This window comes from Orcinus orca, chromosome 12 (assembly GCF_937001465.1).
Source record: "Orcinus orca chromosome 12, mOrcOrc1.1, whole genome shotgun sequence".
In the NCBI taxonomy this organism is placed as follows: domain Eukaryota; kingdom Metazoa; phylum Chordata; class Mammalia; order Artiodactyla; family Delphinidae; genus Orcinus; species Orcinus orca.
The window spans coordinates 32,886,257-32,908,793 of NC_064570.1; the positions used below are offsets into that span (position 1 = coordinate 32,886,257).

At 35.4% G+C, this 22,537-nt stretch overlaps 1 protein-coding gene and 1 non-coding gene across 2 annotated transcripts in view; one reads left to right on the top strand and one right to left on the bottom strand.

The window, feature by feature from the left end:
* The window catches only part of LAMA2 (laminin subunit alpha 2), a 607,678-nt gene that overhangs the window by 469,061 nt on the left and 116,080 nt on the right, over positions 1-22,537 (bottom strand). The window lies entirely within an intron of this gene.
* On the top strand, positions 20,765-20,912 carry LOC117197209 (U8 small nucleolar RNA). Its single transcript, XR_004477747.1, has one exon. It is a non-coding gene; the product is annotated as a U8 small nucleolar RNA (small nucleolar RNA).

Here is a 22,537-nt window from a genome sequence, read left to right on the forward strand (position 1 = left end):
TGGCTATATTAAAGGAAAATGTGATATTTCTACCTTTATAAAAGAGCAATAACTGTTGTCAGATCACTATTTTAAAAAAATCTTTAATAAAACAAAATTCATGATTTAAGCTTTAATTTTTTTTAAATGGTAGCATTGTCTAAATATGTATTCTTTTCTTTTAAATGTTAAAACAATGTATTTGAATATTTGCACTTTTCTTAGAAATTTACTTGCTACAGATAACAAGCTACCCAGAGAGAGGGGAGGCAAAAAAGACTTTTTTTTCATAATTGGAAGTAAAAGGTCTAATTTATGCAAAAATAGCAGAAATATACATTTCATTTAATTTTTCACATTTTATAATACCTCAGTTCTCTCTTTTCCCAATGACTCAAACTAAATTACACTCCTCAATAAATTCACTCAGATGTGGACATTTACTATGTGTAATTTTTGTCATTGCAAAATTATTTTCTATGCACTGTGAACCCCAAAACTATGTAGCACTAAATTAATTTTTAAATTTTCAAAAGTTAAAAGAAATTATTTCTTGTGGCACTTGATCTTTTATTTTGACTGACCTTAAGTACACTTCTGCCTAATCAAGAACTGGAAAGGTATTTGGACATACCATTAACATCGTAACGTAACGTGAATTGGGTTAGACAGATCTACAACTATACAATATTTGGGTTGAATCTATTCCTTGGGCATATTATCACAGAAATTAGAAAATAAGTTTATCATACTTCCTAAATTTTTTCACATAATTTGACTTTTTTATCTCATGTACTCTCTATATAATAAATACTTAAGTAAACTCAGCATTGAATTGTATTTAAGTTCTACATTAAATGTATGAATAACCCTGCTTTTAATACAGTCAACTTTCACAAATGCAAGGAAGAAATAGAAAACTTCTCCCAGACTGTTGCTGAAACAGCTGCTGAATGATGCTTCCAATTTCAGTGACTAGCTCTTATCCATGCCCCACTACTCACTCAGTCATTATCAACTGGCTTTGGAGCAGTTAGACTGTATTTATTCACATATCCATTTACAAAAAAACCAGTTATTAAGTACTTATAACAAGTACTATGATATGGAATGAATGACAAAGACAAAAATAATATTAATATAGAATTGGTACATATGTTCATTGCAGCACTATTTACTATAGCCAGGACATGGAAGCAACCTAAGTGTCCATCAACAGATGAATGGATAAAGAAGATGTGGCACATATATACAATGGAATATTACTCAGCCATAAAAAGAAATGAAATTGAGTTATTTGTAGTGAGGTGGATGGACCTAGAGTCTGTCATACAGAGTGAAGTAAGTCAGGAATAAGCAGGACAGGAATAAAGACGCAGACGTAGAGAATGGACTTGAGGACACAGGGAGAGGGAAAGGTAAGCTGGGACGAAGTGACAGAGTGGCATGGACATATGTACACTACCAAATGTAAAATAAATAGTCAGTGCGAAGCAGCCACATAGCACAGGTAGATCAGCTCGGTGCTTTGTGACCACCTAGAGGGGTGAGATAGGGAGGGTGGGAGGGAGATGCAAGAGGGAGGGGATATGGGGATATATGTATACGTACAGCTGATTCACTTTCTTATACAGCAACAACTAATACAACAATGTAAAGCAATTATACTCTAATAAAGATGTTAAAAAATATATAGAATTGGTACCCAGTGAGCTAACAAAGAGCATGACTTATAAGTGAATAAGTAAAATCAAATATATAATAAAAATTGATGATATGATAAATGTTAAAAGAGAGGAAGATGAGAGGAGTGGACTGAATGGGGTTGGCAAGACTAGATACAAGACAGCAAATTGGAGTGCTATTCTAGCAATGCAGGTGGGATATAACCCTGTCTGAAGGGTACTGACAATAGGGTACTGAGAAAAAAGCAACAACTGAAGAGATATTAAGAAAGCAAAATCAGTGAGATTGGTAATTCCTTAAATGCAGGGGTAGGAAAGAAGGAGGGCTCCCAGATGATCCCCAAGTTTCTTTGCTGGCACCCCGCAATGGTATACAGAAAGCACAACAGATCCGGTTGATGGTTGAGACCTGAAAGTCTCCGATATACACTTGGAATGGATGCCAAGAAAATGTGTGCAGATACACAGAGAAACTCTGTGGAACTGAAAAAATGTAGAACATCTGTATATAAGCATTATGCAGAGGAACCTTCAGAGTGTCATCTCAGAAGTCAATGGAAGAGGGTTCTCAAAGAAAGAGGGAGTGCTCAGACATGTGAAATGCCACAAAGAATTCAGGGAAGATAAAAAAAATAAATCTTCACTGGATTCAGAAATCAGGGGCTTATTGATGAATTTAATGAGAACTGCTTTATAGAGAGATGGAAACAATGCAGACTGTCACCAGTCGAAGAGTGGATGGATATGAGACAGCAGGTATAGACATGGACGCAGGGGGTAGCGTATAAAATTTTTTTGTTTCACATTTAAAAAGGGGAATAAAAGCAAACAAAATGCTGAAGGGAAAGAAATAATAGGGTGGTATATTAAAAGTATAACTGAGAGTGAAGAAAAAATGGATGGAGTGGGATCTGATTATGGGGAATATTCAAATTCAAGGAGTCGATCAATGTTGGCATGTAGATGCAAACAGAGTTCCCAAATATCTAAACTGGAAGCACTAAACAATCTTAAAATTCACATTACTTTTAAGTATGAGAGTATTTTGAAGTTAGTGATTCTGTTTGTTTTGTTGAATTATTATTATTATTTCAAAAAAGTCCTCTTTGAATAGAAAGCTGGCTAGACGCTTTCTAGTTATCAACACTGTTGCTTCTTGTTACTGAAAGGAAAAGTCTACAGTTATGAGTTACCCTAGGAAAAGCTTTTGAAGTATGATGATTTCATGTGGGCACTCCTCATGTATCTATCTATTGATTTTGTCCACGTTTATCAATATCTGAGAACATGCTGACATTATATGTCAAAGTACTATTTTTGCTAATTTTTTTGGCTAAAAGCGATTAAAGTACAATTTCTTAAGCCCCAAGAAAATTTGCCACTGAGAATGCATTTATAACATGCATAGCACTGAACACTTAATTTGAGAGTGAGGGTTTCATGCTGTGATTAATACACAATGAGAGCTTGTCAATGGGCAGAATTTCTTCTGAGTTTCAAGAATAAGCAAAAATGTAGAATAAGCAAAAATGTGCAGCATTATAACATTCCATTTAGGTAAAGCAAAATTGAATCTCAGTCTTAAAAACCACAAAAATGTATGATATTATCTTAAAGACTCCTGAAAGATTTCTTTTTTCTTTTCTTTTCTTGTCACTGCAAAGTTATATTTATATACTGAAAATCAACAAGCCAAGAAGTAAGCAAATATCCAGAACAAACCATCCAGTCAACAAAACAACAACAAAGCAGCAACAAAACTACTTAGATTCTACCACCCAATCATTTCTTGCAGGAGAGATTTTTACTAGCAAGGTTGATTTTTTGCTGCTGTTTTCTTTCTAATACTGTTTAAAGCACTGGGGAACTCTCCAATGGATGAAGTATCCTAGAACCTTGAAGTTCATAAAGCTGCCTGGCAGGCCTTATGGCCTATTTTTGGTCCATGGCCTACTTAAAATCACATTCTAGAGGAGTCTTTTTCTTTTGGAAACAAAGGTAAGTAGCATCCCAAATTAGTCTTCATCTTTCTGTAAAACCTGTAGTCCCTAAAGAAATGACGTATATTTAAGTGGAGGAGCACAGCAAGCTTTTCTGGCTTTCTTCCCTTTGGCTATTTATGAGTCTCTTGTTTCCTTATCCACAAGTTCTTATCAGGGCAGGACACACTTCCAATTACAAAAAAGTCACTTACAGTTTCCTCCTGGGATAATAACACCTGTTCTTGCCTGAGCTATTCAAAGGGATGCTCAGGGCATTCTTTCTCCTACCTTTTCTCTCCAAAACTGCTGCTAATTCTTGTGGCTACAGAACTAAATACACTATATACATGTGTGAGTCTGTGTATGTGTGTGTGTAGCAAATGGAAGAAAAATAGCAAAGTAACAGGGAGAGTTATTTAGCAGCTGAACATTTTTATTTCCAGAATTATGTGCATTTTCTGTATAATTTTAAGAAATAAGCTATGTTACATAGAACATATACTAATTCTCCCAGTTTATAAGTTATTTCAAATTGAGGAAAACGTAATTTCAGCATCTGCATAATTTGCCTTTCTAACATTATTTTAACTTTTATATAAAGAAAAGCCAACATAAAAGAGCAGTCAATTCACAGATGAAATATTTTGGAATAAATAAGTGATACAGTGTGCTAAACAACTCAATATTTCGCTCGATGCATGAGATACTATAATTTAGCAACCAGGGCTCCACATAATTAAGTGGACTATAATTCAAAAGCTGGGATTTTCTCAAACACTAAGATTTAAGCCTACTATACATTGAAATGTGAATCCAAAAAGGAAAAACTTCAAAGAGTTACTGGGGAATTAAAGTTACGAAGTTTCCTTCAACGAATCAGTTATGTGAAATAAAAGTTATTCATAAGGTACCACAGTGTTCATTGCAGCTCTATTTACAATAGCCAGGACATGGAAGCTAGCGTCCATCAACAGATGAATGGATAAAGAAGATGTGGCACATATATACGATGGAATATTACTCAGCCATAAAAAGAAACGAAATTGAGTTACTTGTAGTGAGGTGGATGGACCTAGAGTCTGTCATACAGAGTGAAGTAAGTCAGAAAAACAAATACCATATGCTAACACATATACATAGAATCTAAAAAAACAAATGGGTTCTGAAGAACCTAGGGGCAGGACAGGAATAAAGACACAGATGAAGAGAATGGACTTGAGGACATGGGGAGAGGGAAAGGTAAGCTGGGATGAAGTGAGAGAGTGGCATGGACTTGTATATACTACCAAATGTAAAACAGATAGCTAGTGGGAAGCAGTCGCATAGCACAGATAGAACAGCTCGGTGCTTTGTGACCACCTAGAGGAGTGGGATAGGGAGAGTGGGAGGGAGACGCAAGAGGGAGGAGATACGGGGATATATGTATACGTATAGCTGATTCACTTGGTTATAAAGTAGAAACTAACACACCATTGTAAACCAATTATACTCCAATAAAGATGGTAAAAAAAAAATCTTACTGGGGCACTAACCTGCCTACTGAAGAGTTAATTACCCAGGGTCGGGGGGGAAGTTATTCATAAGATGTGATTCTCATAAGAGGTATAATTTGACAAAAGTAATGGAAACTTTTCTCTATAGGTGAACACTTCTACTTGTGTCCAAGAACAGCTGTGGCCTCAAATACTCGTAGGTACTTCTCCCCCAGGAAAAAGAATGAAGGTTACCTCTCTAGAGAAATATGATCCCAGAGGAAAAACAACATATTCTTGCATTTGATGCTGCCTCCACGGAAGAGCTAGCTCCCTGCCTAATCACACCCTTGGCCCTCAGTCCTCTCAATCAGCTCCTCAAGCAGATCATCTTAAGACCTCAAAGCACAATATTAATAGGGAATAAAGATAGGCAGTTTTTTTAGTAAAGAGTACCTCATAGAAAAGAAGAACCAAGATCAAACAGTAAAAAAAACTGGAAGACAGAAGATTATACAAAGGACTGATAATACCATTTTTGAAAGAAAGAAATTTCTAATTAATATTCCTGGAGAGATATGAGAAGAGAAAAAGAATACAGTAACATGAAAAAGTAATATTACAATTATTTATCTATAATAAAGTTTCAGTACAACTTTTGAAAATAGAGTTAAAGACACTGACTATAAAAGAGAAACAAAAGGAAAACATTAAAAATAGGAGAGGAAAGATGAAAAAGGCCAAATTCGAAGAAAAGGAGCTTCAAAAAATAAAACAGAGAAACTAGATAGAAGAATTTCTACTAAAAAAAAGAGAAATTACCCAAACTTGAAAAAAATTTTATATAATACAATGACAAATTTTATTAAAAGGACTCAAAAAGTTTAGTGTCCATGCAACATTTCTTAAGAAACTATTTGAGGATGTACTCCAGTAAAATGAGAAAGTAAACCAAAAAACAGGAAGGTGTGAATTCCTAGACAAGGTGGATTCAATGTAGGAAAACGTTACAGTAAACCTAGGGAACAATGAATCCAAGTTCAGGCAAAACACAGAGGACTTTGGGCAAAGAGATCTAAAGAAAAGTGGGACTGTTAGAAAAAACTAATGTACTGAAACATTTTTGAGAGGGGAAACAATATAATAGCAAATAGTATAAGAAGTACAAGAAGAATTAGAAATCCAGGAAACATAAACAAATAAAAAATAACTCTCAAGACAGGCAAGAAAGATGGTGTGCAAGAAAGCTAAGTTGTGATTTATAAAAACAGAATGTCAATTGATAGTATATAAAATTGAAAATTGAGAAATATGAATAGAAGTCTATCAAAAAATATGAGATGAAATTGCCAGAAGTTGTTAACTTTAGACACCTAAGAGTAAAATAACTGGACAGGGATGGATAAATGTGTTTTGTTTTCTCTCAAGCTTGTTAATATTACTTAACTTTTTTTTGTGTGTGTATATATATATATATATATATATATATTTTTTTTTTTTTTTTTTTTTGCGGTACATGGGCCTCTCACTGTTGTGGCCTCTCCCGTTGCGGAGCAAAGGGTCCGGACGCGCAGGCTCAGCGGCCATGGCTCACGGGCCCAGCCGCTCCGCAGCATGTGGGATCTTCCCGGACCGGGGCACGAACCCATGTCTCCTGCATCGACAGGCGGACTCTCAACCACTGCGCCATCAGGGAAGCCCTGTACTTATATTTTTTATTTTAAAAAACTCAAAATTTTATAATAATAAATCTCATCAATCTTTTCTTTTGAATTGTATATCACTTTTAATATATCCCATCAATTCTTCCTTTTAAGACCCTAGTCATCATTTCTGATTTTTCTCATGTATGCAAGTTTGCCTTCAGAGTAATTTCCTGACATGTTCAACCCTCTTAGAGTTACTGCATATGCCTCTTAAAGCAACATAAAAGATCATCATGTCCTTTCTTTTCGTAGATCCTTTGCTAAAATACTTAATTTTTGTTTCTTAAAAGAAAATCTTTTATTCAGCGTGACGCTATTATTTCACAACCAATTCTAACTTGAAATAGCAAAAACACTTTACAACATCCAACACAGTCATTCACTCTTGTTCCAAGGCAACTAGATTTGAAAAAGAAATATTCTCATTCTATTTTTTTCCATGCAAAGTAGACTGGAAAATCCCTTTAAATTTTTCAGATCATGTAATGGAAAAAGATGTCATCAGTAACAGAACTGCTGGTTTCAGGATATTGGTATTTCTGTGCATATATTTAGATCTACAAGATCTAAGGTAGGATAACTGCATTTACTTTTATCCTCCCTTGATGCTAACTTCTTTAAAGAATCTTTAAGTATACTGGATGATAGCCATCAAATGATGGCATTCTTCTTTAAAAATGGTCAATTTTCTCTTCAATAGTATAAGTGAAATAATGATTTTAGGAAAATCACTTCACCAATTTTAAGGCAGAAAAAATTCCTTGTTTAAATTAACTCTCTCTGGAAATATAGGTATCATATGTATTATCGGCCATAGAAGTAAGTGCCCAGCACATGACATATGCCTGGGAAACAGCAGTTTAGTATCACCTTTATCATCCTCTTAGATAATGCATCCCAAGAGATTATGAAAAGTAGTTTTTTTAAGTAATACATTATATATCTGAATAATAAAGTTTTGCTAGACTTTATATTACCAAGTTCAGCTGCCAGATGCCAGGCATGTTTACACAGATCTTCTACCTTTCATAGTGCACTTTCTGAGTAGTCGATAACTAATCCAGAGATTCGCATATGTACTCACTTGCTGAAATCAAGAGTACCCTTATGTACAAAATTTTCTAACTGGGATGCCACAATAGGAACATTTATTATATAAAAACCATAGTGCCTCCCATAAAGTAGGAGCAAAATAAAATGTTTTAACTTAAAATTGAAGTGAATTATTGAACTTGATGAAAATCAAGATGAATTCAACAGACTCTGAGTTATAAAAACTTTAACATTAAATCATGTTAAGTTTGCTCAGAGTTAAAATACTTGAAGATTGTTAAGAAAGAAAAACAGTTTTCACTTTAATTTTTTAAGTGGCTAAATGAAATGTAACTAAACTTAGTTCTGTTTTGTGACCCATTAGAAGCCTAAATGGACTTGCTGAATTGCTTATTTAGCATATTTTAACATATATATGCATACACGACTTGTACATAATTGAATTATCTCTAGCGAAAAGGAAATGAAGTATTTTTTATATCCTGAAATTTTTTTCTTCTTTTTAAAGCATTTTTAAAATTGGTACATGCTACATACCAACATATTATATATTATAAATGCCATGTATTATATATATATATGTATCAATATAAAAATGTACCAATATAAAAATGCACACATGTATTATCTTTTCATAATTTAAATGTAAAATCTTAATGTCCTATACTAATATTATCAATGTACTGTCATAAGTAAAAACCTATATAACAATTATCCAGGTCAAGACAATATTTCCCATGAATCTACCCTCTCAATCCCTGTATCCAACCTCCTTAAAAATAACTACTTTCCTAAGTTCTAACACGATAGTTCAGTTGTATCTATTCTTGAATGTTGTATAAACAGAATCATGCAGTAGATAGCCTTTTGTCTAATTTCTTTTGCTCAACATTATGTTTGAGGATTTACCCATGCTGTCAGGTATAGGTTCATTTTTACTGCTTTATAGTATCTCTTACATGACTAAGCCAAAAAATATTTATCCATGCTTATATTTATGTCATAGGTTAGTTCCAGCTTTAGGATATTATTAATAGTGCTGTTACAAGCATTTTTGGATGTGTGTTTGGTGCACACATTTTTCATCAATACATGCCTACTAGTTGAACTGCAGCTTCACAGAGTATGCATTTATTAACTTCAGTAAATAATGCCAAGGAGTTTTCCAAAATGGTTTATACGACATACCTGCATACCTGTTTTTATGTCTAATCTGGACCTTAGAGAATTTTTTGGCTCTGTTTGGTATTCAGATAATGGTTCTTGGTCTACTATGCATAGTAATTTAAAATTTTATTTGGTTTTATTGTTACCCATCATCATAGAGGATACCTTAAACTGTTCTTCAGCTAGACAGAAGTTTTTGTGGCATTCAGCATTTAAGCCACAAGGGGCAGAAGAAAAATCTTTCTGTCAAATACTGTATTCTATGCAGATGACAGGACCTGGTTCTTCTAAACAAACTGAAAGAAAATCTCCTGCTGATTGAAGCACAGACAAGAGTGGTGGTTTTTCTCAGTTGGATGCAAGCTTATATATTGTACCTCACAGTTCTTATTGTCTTCAATCCAAATTTCCACTACAGTCAAAAGCTAGAATACAAAATACAAATGGCAATTTTAAAATGCACACGATTGCAAAAATAAGCAAACCCAAGATGCATAAACAACTTGCAAGATAAAAAGCTGTATTTTTGTGCATCATTTCCATTTTCTTGTGCAGACTACATAAAAGAGATCTTTTGATTAGGAACAATGAGGAATACTATATTTATTTAAAGAAATACCTTCCTTTGACAGTCATAAGAAAACTTTAAAGACTTGAACAAGTATAAAATTCTGGAGTGTTAGGGTATTAAATTTCTTAATAAAGTTAGAATTGACAAGAATAAGGTCAATAAAAATAATTAGCAAAGATGGTGCATTTAATATTATATACTTAAAATGTTTAGTGCTTTTTACGGTGAAATATTTGTGAATATTATTACACTAAGAAAAATATTTTTTAAAAATACCTCTATAATCCATAATACAGATAAACTGTAGGGAGAAGCAAAAGTGGTTGAGATGCTGCATATGTCCTTTTCCTAAGGGGTTCACAAGTGAGGCCCCCTTTTCTGGCTCTCATTTGTCACCAGTGCTTCTTAAATTAAACACATGACTTTGATGATCTCACAGCAAAGACAATCAGCCTAAACTTATACATGTGTTTTTAAGGGAAGTGGGGAAACCCTGGAGATTTGATATGATTAATTAAGATAACTTCTCCTTAATATCCGTTCTTGATTTGTATCTCCAAATAAGATTACAGCAGTTTTTAAACTCTAAATTGGTATCGTTTAGTTAGTATGTTTACATTTTTTTTTTTTTTTTTTTGCGATACGCGGGCCTCTCACTGTTGTGGCCTCTCCCGTTGCGGAGCACAGACTCCGGACGCACAGGCTCAGCAGCCATGGCTCACGGGCCCAGCCGCTCCGCAGCATGTGGGATCTTCCCGGACCGGGACACGAACCCGTGTCCCCTGCATCGGCAGGCGGACTCTCAACCACTGCGCCACCAGGGAAGCCCTGTTTACATTTTTAATGATAAATGATCTATATTGAGTTCAATTTCAGACAAGAGTGTTCTCAGCTATTTTGAAAAGTGTTAATTAGTTACCTTGGAGTAAATTTTATTTAATTTCTTATTTGAAGAGATTCCTTAGTTCTATTTCAAAGCATTAAGGCTTGATAATTCTCCCTGACAGAATATAATACCTGATATACTCATGCTTGGTTAGAGTCTAATGACAATATTGAATACTTATTAGTTCACAATCCTAATATCCTTACTTGTTCATATTTATGTTCTGCTCTGCTAGCTGGATTTTATATTCCTTATTTTAAAGATGGTAGGTTAAATAATTCCACCATAGTCAAACATCTAGAAAGTGTGCACAGGATGAATGGTATTTTTCTTCTGTTTTGTACTCAGAAAACACAACTTTAGAGAATCTTTATAAAACTAATGAGCCATCTGAAGGCAGGTTTTATATGGATTCTTCTGATGCAGCTTAAATCTAGATGATGGAATGATGAAAAACTTAAAGTTGGAATGATTAAATGCAGCATCTTGTACTCGAGAAGTTGAAACTCAATAAATACTTGTTCATGAATGTTGACTGTAAGATGTAGTACCTAAAACCAGACCTGCCCACTGAAGTGGTAAAAGTGCAGAGGGGACACACCCAGCTCCAGGTTTTGCTAGGTAGCCCAGACCAATGTAAAAAGTACACAGGATCCAAATGTAAGATGATCAGAAAAGGCATAGCTGAGGTACCCATATCTTCTTGCTCTTCAAGCGTACTAGACTCCATCCTCCTCTGCCTTATTTTCCAATGTTGGTCTTGTCTCATACCCCTTCAAGAAATTAGAAGCAATGAGACAGAAACCTTCTCATGTTCACATCACTGTTGCTATAGAGGAAACGACACTCTTATCAAAGACCAAGCTCTCCACATGTGGTCTATAAAGTCTGTATTACAACCTCTCCCACTTTCTCAAGGACCTTGCTCTATTTTGATGTCTAAAAGATGTCTCAAATTAAACTCTTTATTCCCCAGCCTTTCCTCCCTAAAAATCTTGCTCTCCTCCTAATCTATTCCAGCACTTTCAATGACATCATCATCCACGTAGTTGCTCAAGACCAAAATCTAGGATCTACCCTTGATTTTCCTTTCCTAACTACCTTAATTAAACTTTCTCCTTTTTCCCTTATCACCTACATCCAATTCAGCAGAAAGAAGCATTTATTCCGCCTGCCAAAAATTCCCATACACATCTTCTTTTTTCTCATTTCCATGAAATCCACCCTATACAAGCTGCCCTCACACCTGGTTTCCTACAGCCTCTTAGTTCATCTCCCTACTTCAGCTCTTGCATCCCAATAATAAATTCTCCATATGGTAGCCACATAAATCTTTCTAAAATATGTCAGAAGTAATACACATCTCTACTTACAATCTATTTAGAGTAAAATGCAAATGTTTCTCCTCGCTTACAAAGCCCTACATGTTCTGGCCCTGTCTACCTCTCTGACATTCCTTTCTAGAATAGGAACATTCTATTTCTCTAACCCATACCTTCTATGCTCCAGTCACACCAGCATTCTTTTGGTTCCTATAATGTGCAACTCTGGATTATTTTACTAGGTCTTCCATGACCACCTTAATAACTATTTGGTTATTTGTTATCATACTAGCCTATTTATTCAAAAAAAATTAATAAATATCAATATACAAAAAAGTTGAAAGACTAATGATATCTGGCTATACTTGTTTTATTTTTAAAAGTGAGTTTCATATCATAGTCTGATACCCATAGATAAGACTTCAAGAAGAGATGGGAATTTGTAATATGATTATGTTGAATGAGAAGGGGACATTACAGCACCTTCCTATTTAAGGTCAACATTTTATATCTTATCACATATAGATGGCACATTTGTCACTGACTCTAAATAAAGCCTTTAAGATGTATATACCATAGACAAAAACATAATCAGTTTTTGGGCCAAGCGCAGCAGGTTTGAAAATGATTTTCTTTTTATTGTGCTTTAATTCATTTAATAAACTAAAATACATAACTAACGTTGTCAATGGAACATTTATTTATTCTTTATGAACCATCACCTTGATGAACCAGAAAAACAATACAGTATTATTCTTGCCCTTCAGTGAGCATTATTTTCATAGTATCTTTCCACTAGGACAAAACCCCATTATCTTTAATGAAACTGCAATAATTTTGAGAGACATGTAAAAATGATAACTGGCTATTTCCAGTGAATAGCCAAGAAGAAGGAAGTATTCCAGAAGTGAACAAAGTCTTCTTAATATCCAAAATAAGTGTGTATTTTATCCACAGGAGAATGGATAAATCCTTTTTTTCATAAATAATTATAACAACTTTAATAATTTTAATTCCAAATTACAGCCGTTTTAAGGAAACAAATTAAGGGTGGTAACAGTACTGGAATCTGGGGTTATTTGCAGATAGAGATAAACAGTTCTAAATAAATTTACAGTGTATAATGTTATCACTGTATTTAAATCAGAACTATAATTATAGTAATAGTGAATGAGTTACAAAAATCAGTAAATTTATCATCTACATTCTGTGTTTAAGAATGCAAATAAGTGCAAAATGTAGGTAAAGAAATTTTAAATGTCCCTGCCAGAAATAATAAAAACATATATCCTAAGGGTCGTGGATGGCTGAGTTTTGAACTACAACATTACCTTTGCTTTGCAGAAAGACAAGGTACAGTATGGAACTGTGTGAAATTAATCCTGAAAGTCTACAGTTGGGCCCTGGGTTGGAGGAAGCAAAGGGAGAATATAAGCCATGGTCCAGGAACCTAGTGCTGCATTTGCCCTCTTTCAATAAATTTTCTGTATTCAACAACATTAAACCTACTCATTTTTACAATTTTTGTATGCTACCAGATACAATTTATGAAAAAAATAGGATCATAAAAGAGCCTTAGTGCATTTAGAATTCTATCTACTCATTATCTCCCTCCCTTTACCACTTAAAATGAATTACCAGGCACAGGTAAAAAAAGTACCAAAAATAGTTTTGAAAAGGAACCAGATTTGCTGAAAAACTTTCCTCCTGACCCTGAAAGTCCTGAAGTAAACAGCGCTAGGAAAACCGTGTGTTCTCAGAACAGATTTCAAGAGAAATCTCTGAAGATCTTTTCTTTGCTCAGTCTTGATGCCGGGCACACTACTGCCACCTTTCATGCTCGGAAACACTCAGAGATAGATGAACCACCAGGCACAGAATAAGAGCAACTCCTCTCCATTAGGTAGAGCCTGACCTAATTACATAAATGCTCAAAAAGATATAAAAGACAAGTCACAGTAATTTCATAAATGTGCAAAGACATGGAGGTGGGTTCAAGGCTTCCAAATAGAATAATCAGCAGATCTCTTTTCTCCACACAAGGAGCTGGTGTAGCATTTCTTAACCCTGTTACCAAAAGAGCAGGGACCTGATTTTATAAAAGACTGTGACTGTCAGGTTTGCCACCAAAATGATGTATGTGTTTAAGTTACTTCTCAGAGAGTGGTCTGCATGTCTTGCCTTAGTAGCTGAAGGCTCTATTAGTGAAGGATGAAAAGAAAGAGAAGGGGTAAGAAGAATAGTGAGCGGGTTTACAAAGTAAAATGAGCAAGGTGGGCTAGTCTCCACATAAATAAATGAGATTACGTATAAGTCTGCTTTTCTCACTAATAAAATTTGAATATGAAAAAATGAACACTTGAATTTTTGGTATATGGATGTACACGTATGCACAGATAAAGGCATAGATATAGGAAACAAATATATAAAATAAAAAGTCATATTACATTTGCTTTAGCTCTAGACCATTCACCTCTCTGACAGAACTCCTAAAACATCTTCTGAAATTTTTGAGACTTTACCTTAGGGAAAACACATATTTAGACAATCAGGAATGATGGACTGCATAAAGTATGCATTGTCATGAAAACTAATAAAGTAAACAACTACATTTCTCTCCTTCCTCTTCACCCGTGAATGTTTCTCTCTATTTTGCCTTAATGTGAAATGTCATAATATACTAGGAAGGGAGAAGTCAATTCCACATTATGACCTTAGAGTCACTTTTCCTTATTCAGAATAGGAGAAAGATATGTTGAATTTAAATAGATCATGAAAGTTTTTAAATCCCTTCTCTCTTGAGGAGAGAATTTTCTAGATTAGTGAAAACTGATTTCCTCAAATCCACTATGTCTGTGAGCACCTGCCATATGAAATTCTAATTATCAGAGCTGTATCCTCCATTTCACCTGAACCAAAAGGAAAAAAATTAAAGGAATATTGTAGCTTTCCCATCTTTTCAGGCATGTTTGGTAGGGATACCTTCAATGTTGCTGTATTTCTGGGAGAAAATTGTCCTGGCTTCAGTATGTGTATGGTCAGTAGCCAGATTTAGAAAGTATAACTTGGTCCCAAGATATATACAGGTTCATTTGGGTTCACCACTTAGAATTAACATCTTTGATTATAAAAAGACTTTTAAACCCTTTAAACCAATTCAGTAACCAGTTTAAATCTGATTTATTACTGTTGCCACATTGTTCCTGACAAAGAAACCTGCAATAATCCCCAACAGCTGCCGGCCAACAGGTGCTGCCGAATAACACTGAAACACTGAGCCATAAGCTAGAATCAATTTTGTCTCCTTCACTGTTACAATCAAGCAAGCAGAACGACTGGAGCATTTTTAATCTTACCTTTAATATCCTTCAAAAACAGAGGGGGGAAACAGGACCCCACCGCATAATCAAGAAAGCACACTCCCTGTCATGATAATTGTTCTCCAGACTCATGCATTTTATGAGTTACATATAAAACTTATAGGGAAGGTCATCTTCTGAAATCAGAACACAGCTGGAAGGCGGTAAGAATCACATTGTATACATAAAAAACTCAGTGCCTGAGATATCACATTCAAGGGTTTAAATTTTAAGAAGTGCTCATTTGCAATCTGTGAACATATATCAAGGCAATTTAACTATTTTTGTCCTCTGGCCCTGAATCTACATTCATATCTTTTCCTTCTAACTGCTTCTTTTTGAAAATGGACATTTGAGAAGCCACAAAAGGTCAAATATTTAATTAATAACTCTATGCTTTTCAAAAAACTTATTTCTTCATTTTTCTGAAGACTCACTCTAATGTCTGTCTCCAGCCTGGATTTTTGGATTAAGCACGTTGTGATTTTTTAAAAATAACTATCCCAGGGGCTTCCCTGGTGGCGCAGTGGTTGAGAGTCCGCCTGCCGATGCAGAGGACACGGGTTCGTGCCCCGGTCCGGGAGGATCCCACATGCCGCAGAGCGGCTGGGCCCGTGAGCCATGGCCGCTGGGCCTGTGCGTCTGGAGCCTGTGCTCCGCAGCGGGAGAGGCCACAACAGTGAGAGGCCCGCGTACCGCAAAAAAAAAAAAAAAAAAAAAATAACTATCCCAATTAGAAGAAGTTGTGGAATATCTGGCAAAATTTTGAGGTTTTTGGAAAACTAGTCACAACACAGTTTTTAAAGAATCTGAGCCGCAACCTTGACTCTAGTATTGAGTTTTTGTCATTCTTGGCAAGACACCGTGACTCAATTTTACTCTCTATGACACATAAATAACACCAGCATGCTTTATCTTCTGCAGTTGTGGTACCCTTGAAAATCTGTGTGAACGGAAGTTGGGAAAATAAAATTACAAGCTCTGAATATATTCGTGGAAAAAAATCAATAAGAAACTGTAAGATGAATCCTTCTGACAAGTGAAGAATCCTTTTATACCTTATTTTGAGAAATAAATCCCAGTTTTAGTATTTTAAAAAATTTCAGCCATAACGCCAAAGTCTTTGGAAGCAAAAAGAGAGAGAATGCCTAATAGTTGAGAGATTGTGGTCTGGGTGGGAAGATAATTAACTTATTTCTACATTGGCTCAAGCATTTTATAGGCAATTTTTATACCAAATGAGTCTTTATTTTACTAAAGAGTTAACTTCTATACTCTCCAAAGACACCCAGTGGAGACGATTGTTTCCTCATCACCACCAGGTGAGATTTCAATGGCATGTCTTTCTTAATTAATTGTAGTTGGTAGAGATACTGGTATGTTTAATATGAATGAAGATATTCTCTTGTAGGAAACTGTTTCATAGTAGAAGTGCTACAATTAGCCATTTCTATCTAGGTCTTTGGGTTAGGCATACCCCCCCAAAAAAAAAAAATCACAGACCACACTGCAGTAAGCACTCTACATCCTGGGTACAATATGTATTTATGGTCCCTACAATGTTTTCCAGAAGATTAAGTTGATTCTGTGTGAATCATTTGGAAAATTCCTACAAGTGATTCTATCCAAAAAGTCATCTTTCCCCGCCAAAGGTCCTGGCAATATACAGATCTTGACTCTATCGCTATTTAGGGAATACTTTAAGAGGTAGAAAAAATGAAAAGATAAGCTATCTTTGAATGCATATTTTTCTCAGCATTCCTTTACATGTGGAGATAGAATTTTTTTGAATCTAGATTGAACAAACAGCAAGACTTTAGTAAAACAACTGCTTTGTTAGGAGACTCTATATAGTACTAATTAAACCTACATCTTTGGATTCTTGTAGACCTGGGACCAAATACGAGCAAAACTTTTAGTTCTCATTGGTATAACAGGACTAACTATATTTCCACTCTCCCAGTGTTATGATGAAATAGGATGATGGATGTAAATTCTTATGTGGCTTTGTAGTTAATTTTCAGTACTGGAAGAAAATGAGCATCTCTTACCTTCACTAACTTTGAATTCTTTTTTTAAAGTCTGGCAGCCTTATATTACCTTATATCCCAAAGGAGTAATCTTAAGATCAAAAAGATGGACAGCAACGCTTGCATCAGTGAATGCATGCAGGGTTTCTGCAAGCTTTGGCACAAAGATTAATGCCAGCCTCTGAGACAGCATCAGTATCCCATCGTGCAGGTAATGACACCATGTGCAAGAACAAAATAAGCATGTTGTCACTGTCTTCCATTATTTCAGTCCTGAACTATCATGTGTTGTGTACCTTAGTTCTTTTCTTTCAAACTGTACAGCTACTAAAATGGTGAGGGAAATTTCATAGAATGTATTTCATTAGGTTTAAAACTGCCCATAAAATCTGACAATTTGTGTCAGTGTCGCTGCTAGGAAGCCAATAAAGCCAGCACACCACGGCAGGTTGCGTGAAATGCCAGCAGCATCTCCATCACCTGATGAGTCAACTGTACCCCAAAGACAAACTAATCAACACAGACCATTTCACTGACAGTACACTTGTGTTCCCGTATTTCAGAAAGGCAATTTGGGTATACTTGATGTGTAGCAGCTCTTAGGAAAAAATGGCAGCCTAAAATGGAGAAAGCCGGCTGTTAATATTTCTGATGTATTCCTCCATCAGAAAAGCACTGGCCAAAGCGATTCCTTTCACTAAATCTCCCTCAGTGAATAGAATGTTAGACTAGCTATTCGTGTGTGATTTACATACACGTGGCAACACTTTGGGAATCCTGTTTGAGCCCACATATCTTAATCAAATAGCATGGATCAGACATTTCATTTGGAAAAAAGGATGTATTTTAAATAGATTCCAATGCTACAGAGAAATTATTTTTTGAAAGCAATTTAATACGGTTCCATGAATAGCATCTAGGATCCCCAATTCACTTAACATTTAAGAACCTACTATGTACCAGCAGACAATGTTTGCCAAACACCATGTGGTGCTCAGGGGACACACAGATCACAGACATAGCCCCTGTTTTCCAGGAGTTCACTCCATTGTGGATGAAACTGCAGCGGTGGCGCCAGGAGTTGCTTAGCATCCCTCATACTTCGCCTTTCCTTGGTAATATCTCTGAGCTTCCCTAAAACCATCTCGAATCAGTACAATCTAAGTAAAACACTGTGCTGCCACTGCATCTTAGAGACAAGTCTCCTTGGCCCCCTTCCAAGATTGCTTCCCCTGAGCTCTCCACAGAGCTACCTAAGCCCATGATGGGAAACAGCCACAAACCTTCAGTGGCAATATCATGTGATTAATAACATAAATACAAAGACCTCTGTAGTCCAGAATGGTGACTGTTAAAAGATTAGGACATCAGGGGATAATTTCAGGAAATTCTTAAAAGGTGAGGACATGTTGCCCATGCAAATAATAGGAAGTTTAGGAGAAGGGAGGCAGAAGGGGCAACCTTTGAGAAAGTGTATGCAAGTTCACTGTGCAATAACCACAAAGCACTCAGCATGGCAAGAGTGCAGCGTGTCAATGCAAGGCGTGTCAAAGATTAAGTTGGGCTGATGAACAGGGACCAGATTATAAAGGAGATGCCTGCCTTACTAAAAGTTCCCATATAAACTTTAAATTGGAGACCATGGCATCCTTAGGAGAATATTAAGCAACAGAGATGTGAGAATGGGAGAAGGAAGAAAGGGTGGCAGATGACTGACTAACTTAAGAAGCTGTTCAGAAATCAAAGGAAGAAATATTTAGATTTTGAATGAAGGTAATGGCTGTAGGACTGGAAAGAAGCAGAAGGCTTTTAGAAAGATGTCAGAGGCAATACCCACAGCACTTGGTGGCTGAGTGGATGGCAACTGTAAAAGCGGGCTCCATGGTATGGCTTGTGATGTGGATAATGGGTGAATGGGGCTCTTCATCAAGATCAGGAATATAGAGGAAGAAATGAGAGGTCACAATGACTAGTGCAGCCTCTATGATCGAAACAAGTATGTTTAAGGCAGCTAAAACAAAATAAGATTATCACCCATTTCTTCCTAAAAGAAATCTGGTAACACAAGTAGTAAAAAGACACTAAACTCTTAGCAAAAAGCACTTTAAAATTTCACATTAAAATTCTACAAAAGTGTTATGCAGAGAACAATACAATTTCCTATATATGATCACAACCACAAATGACATGTCTCTGGGTTTCAATAATCGAAGATCACATTTTAAACACTTTACAAGTTGGTTCTTACCTAGCCTGTGTTATCTGCTGCCAATATTATATATTTAATTATAGACTGATTAAATACTGATCGTTAGGCATTTATGATAAATACCTAACATTAGGCTTTGCCATCCGAGACACTGATGGGCACTTTTCAATCTTAGGTTCTTTTTTTTTTTAACCAAAACATAAGAATAATTATATCACACTTACATATCTTTTCTTTAAAAATACAATAAATCTCAAACAGATAGTTCTGAAGAAAAAGCATAAGAATAGGAAACACTTGAAAACAGGATCTCCCCTAACAAAAACTAGAAATATGGAGCTAATAGGTAGATAAATAAATATAAAAAGGGACAGAAACACAAAAATTATACATACATATACAATTATATATAATATAGATATAGTCTTTCCCTTGAGTTGAGGCATCTTTGGATCAATCTACAGAGCTACAGAATAACTGGAAAACTTTTCTAGAATGAAACTATTGTAATTATTCCTTCAACAACAATTTATTAGTCTCTGTGTATTTAGCATACGAACTGGAATTAATTTAAATTGTACAATTACTATTAAATTATTGGAAATATTTTAAAGTAATGAGAAGTCAACAAGTTATCAATTACTCAAAAATTTAGTAAAATACCAGTATTAAAATGCTAAATAGCCAGGACATGGAAGCAATCTAAGTGTCCATCAACAGATGAATGGATAAAGAAGATGTGGCACATATATACAATGGAATATTACTCAGCCATAAAAAGAAACGAAATTGAGTTATTTGTAGTGAGGGAGATGGACCTAGAGTCTGTCATACAGAGTGAAGTAAGTCAGAAAGAGAAAAACAAATACCGTATGCTAACACATATATATGGAACCTAAGGAGAAAAAAAAAAAAAGTTATGAAGAACCTAGGGGCAAGATGGGAATAAAGACACAGACCTACTAGATAATGGACTTGAGGATATGGGGAGGGGGAAGGGTAAGATGGGACAAAGTGAGAGAGTGGCATGGACATATATACACTACCAAACGTAAAATAGATAGCTAGTGGGAAGCAGTCGCATAGCACAGGGAGATCAGCTCGGTGGTTTGTGACCACCTAGAGGCGTGAGATAGGGAGGGTGGGAGGGAGGGAGACGCAAGAGGGAAGAGATATGGGAACATATGTATATGTATAACTGATTCACTTTGTTATAAAGCAGAAACTAACACACCATTGTAAAGCAATTATACTCCAATAAAGATGTTAAAAAAAAGACTTGGTGCAGCCAAATAAATAAATATTAAAAATTAATTAATTAATTAATTAAAGTGCTAAAAAAATCATCAGGTAGGATAATCCTCACCTGTTCCTCCTTTTGGAGGGCAGATACAGAGTGAAATAAGTCAGAAAGAGAAGAACAAATGTACAATATCGCTTATATGTGGAATCTAGAATAATGGTACCGATAAACTTATTTGCAAAGCAGAAACAGAGTCACAGATGTAGAGAACAAACTTACGGTTACCAAGGCGGGGAAGGGGGCGATGGGATGAATTGGGAGATTGAGACTGACATACATACACTACTATGTATAAAATAGATAACTAATGAGAACCTACTGTATAGCACAGGGAACTCTACTCAATGCTCTGTAGTGACCTAAATGGAAAGGAAATCTAAAAAATAGTGGATATATGTATACTTATGACTGATTCACTTTGCTGTACAGCAAGAAACTAACACAACATTGTAAAGGCAATAAAAATTAATTTTAAAAAATTAAAAGTAAAATGCTAAAAAAGCAGGTTTTCTTTATATTATCTTATTATATAAAGCACAATAGGGCTTCCCTGGTGGTACAGTGGTTAAGAATCCGCTTGCCAATGCAGGGGACACGGGTTCAAACCCTGGTCTGGGAAGATCCCACATGCCATGGAGCAACTAAGCCCACGCACCACAACTACTGAGCTTGCACTCTAGAGCCTGTGAGCCGCAACTACTTAGCCCATGGGCTGCAACGACTGAAACCTGCGCATCTAGAGCCCATGCTCTGCAACAAGAAAAGCCACTGCAATGAGAAGCCCGAGCACCGCAACGAAAGAATGGCCCCTGCTCGCCACAACTAGAGAAACCCTGGCGCGGCAACAAAGACCCAACACAGCCAAAAATAAATTAATTAATTAAAAAAAAAAATCAGGCCTGACAGGAAAATGCTGCTGTTATGGCCATTAAAAAAAAAAAAAAAACGACAATGGATAACGTTAGTAAATCATTTTTTTTTTTATTTCAAGGCTGAGATATTTGAGTGGGCTAAGAATGGAGCAATCATTATCCCCTCCTCCTAGAAGAAAAATGTGAGGTGTGTTATCTATAAAAATTAATGAAGAAGGAAGAAAACAAAGAAAGAAGGAAGGGGGGATGGAGAGAAAAATGAGGGAGAACTTAAACTCACTGCCTTACACAAACCTAACCTCAGCAGCTAACATAAACACTGAGAATAAACTCTGGGAAAGAAACCTCTGCATTTTTACACAAAAAGGACAGTAAATCATAACTTATAGAAGTTTTTATATAAAATAACACACATTAAAGTAGAATTTTCTTTCCAGTATATTTTTTCTTTCCAAAATAAATTTCTGACAACTCAGCAGATATTTTATAGAAGTTTTGAATGTTACCGAGGAATCTGATAATTCCTTAAGATTTCACTTGAAAATCTGGATCACATAAATTGAAACCAGGGTGAAACTGTGTCAACAAGCACTAACTATAAATATGTCCTGAAATGAGTTTAGTGGGAAATGTGTTAAATTCCATATAACAGATTATGAAACGTCAAAAAGATATTGTGTTTATAATTTGACAATAATTAGAATGTGTCAAAATATGAGCATATACTATAATAGAATATAAGAAAAAGAATTAGAAATAAAGTCAGAAAATAAGAAAAGTACATTGTTCTTAGTTTGCAAATTAAAATCAAAGTAAGAAAAACAAGAAACTCAGTTTACAATTTAGTCAATTAATTTCAGTCAAACTGTATTTACTAAGAGGACAATATGTTAGGCTCCGATGATTCAACAGTCCACAAAACAAACATGATCCCTGCTCTC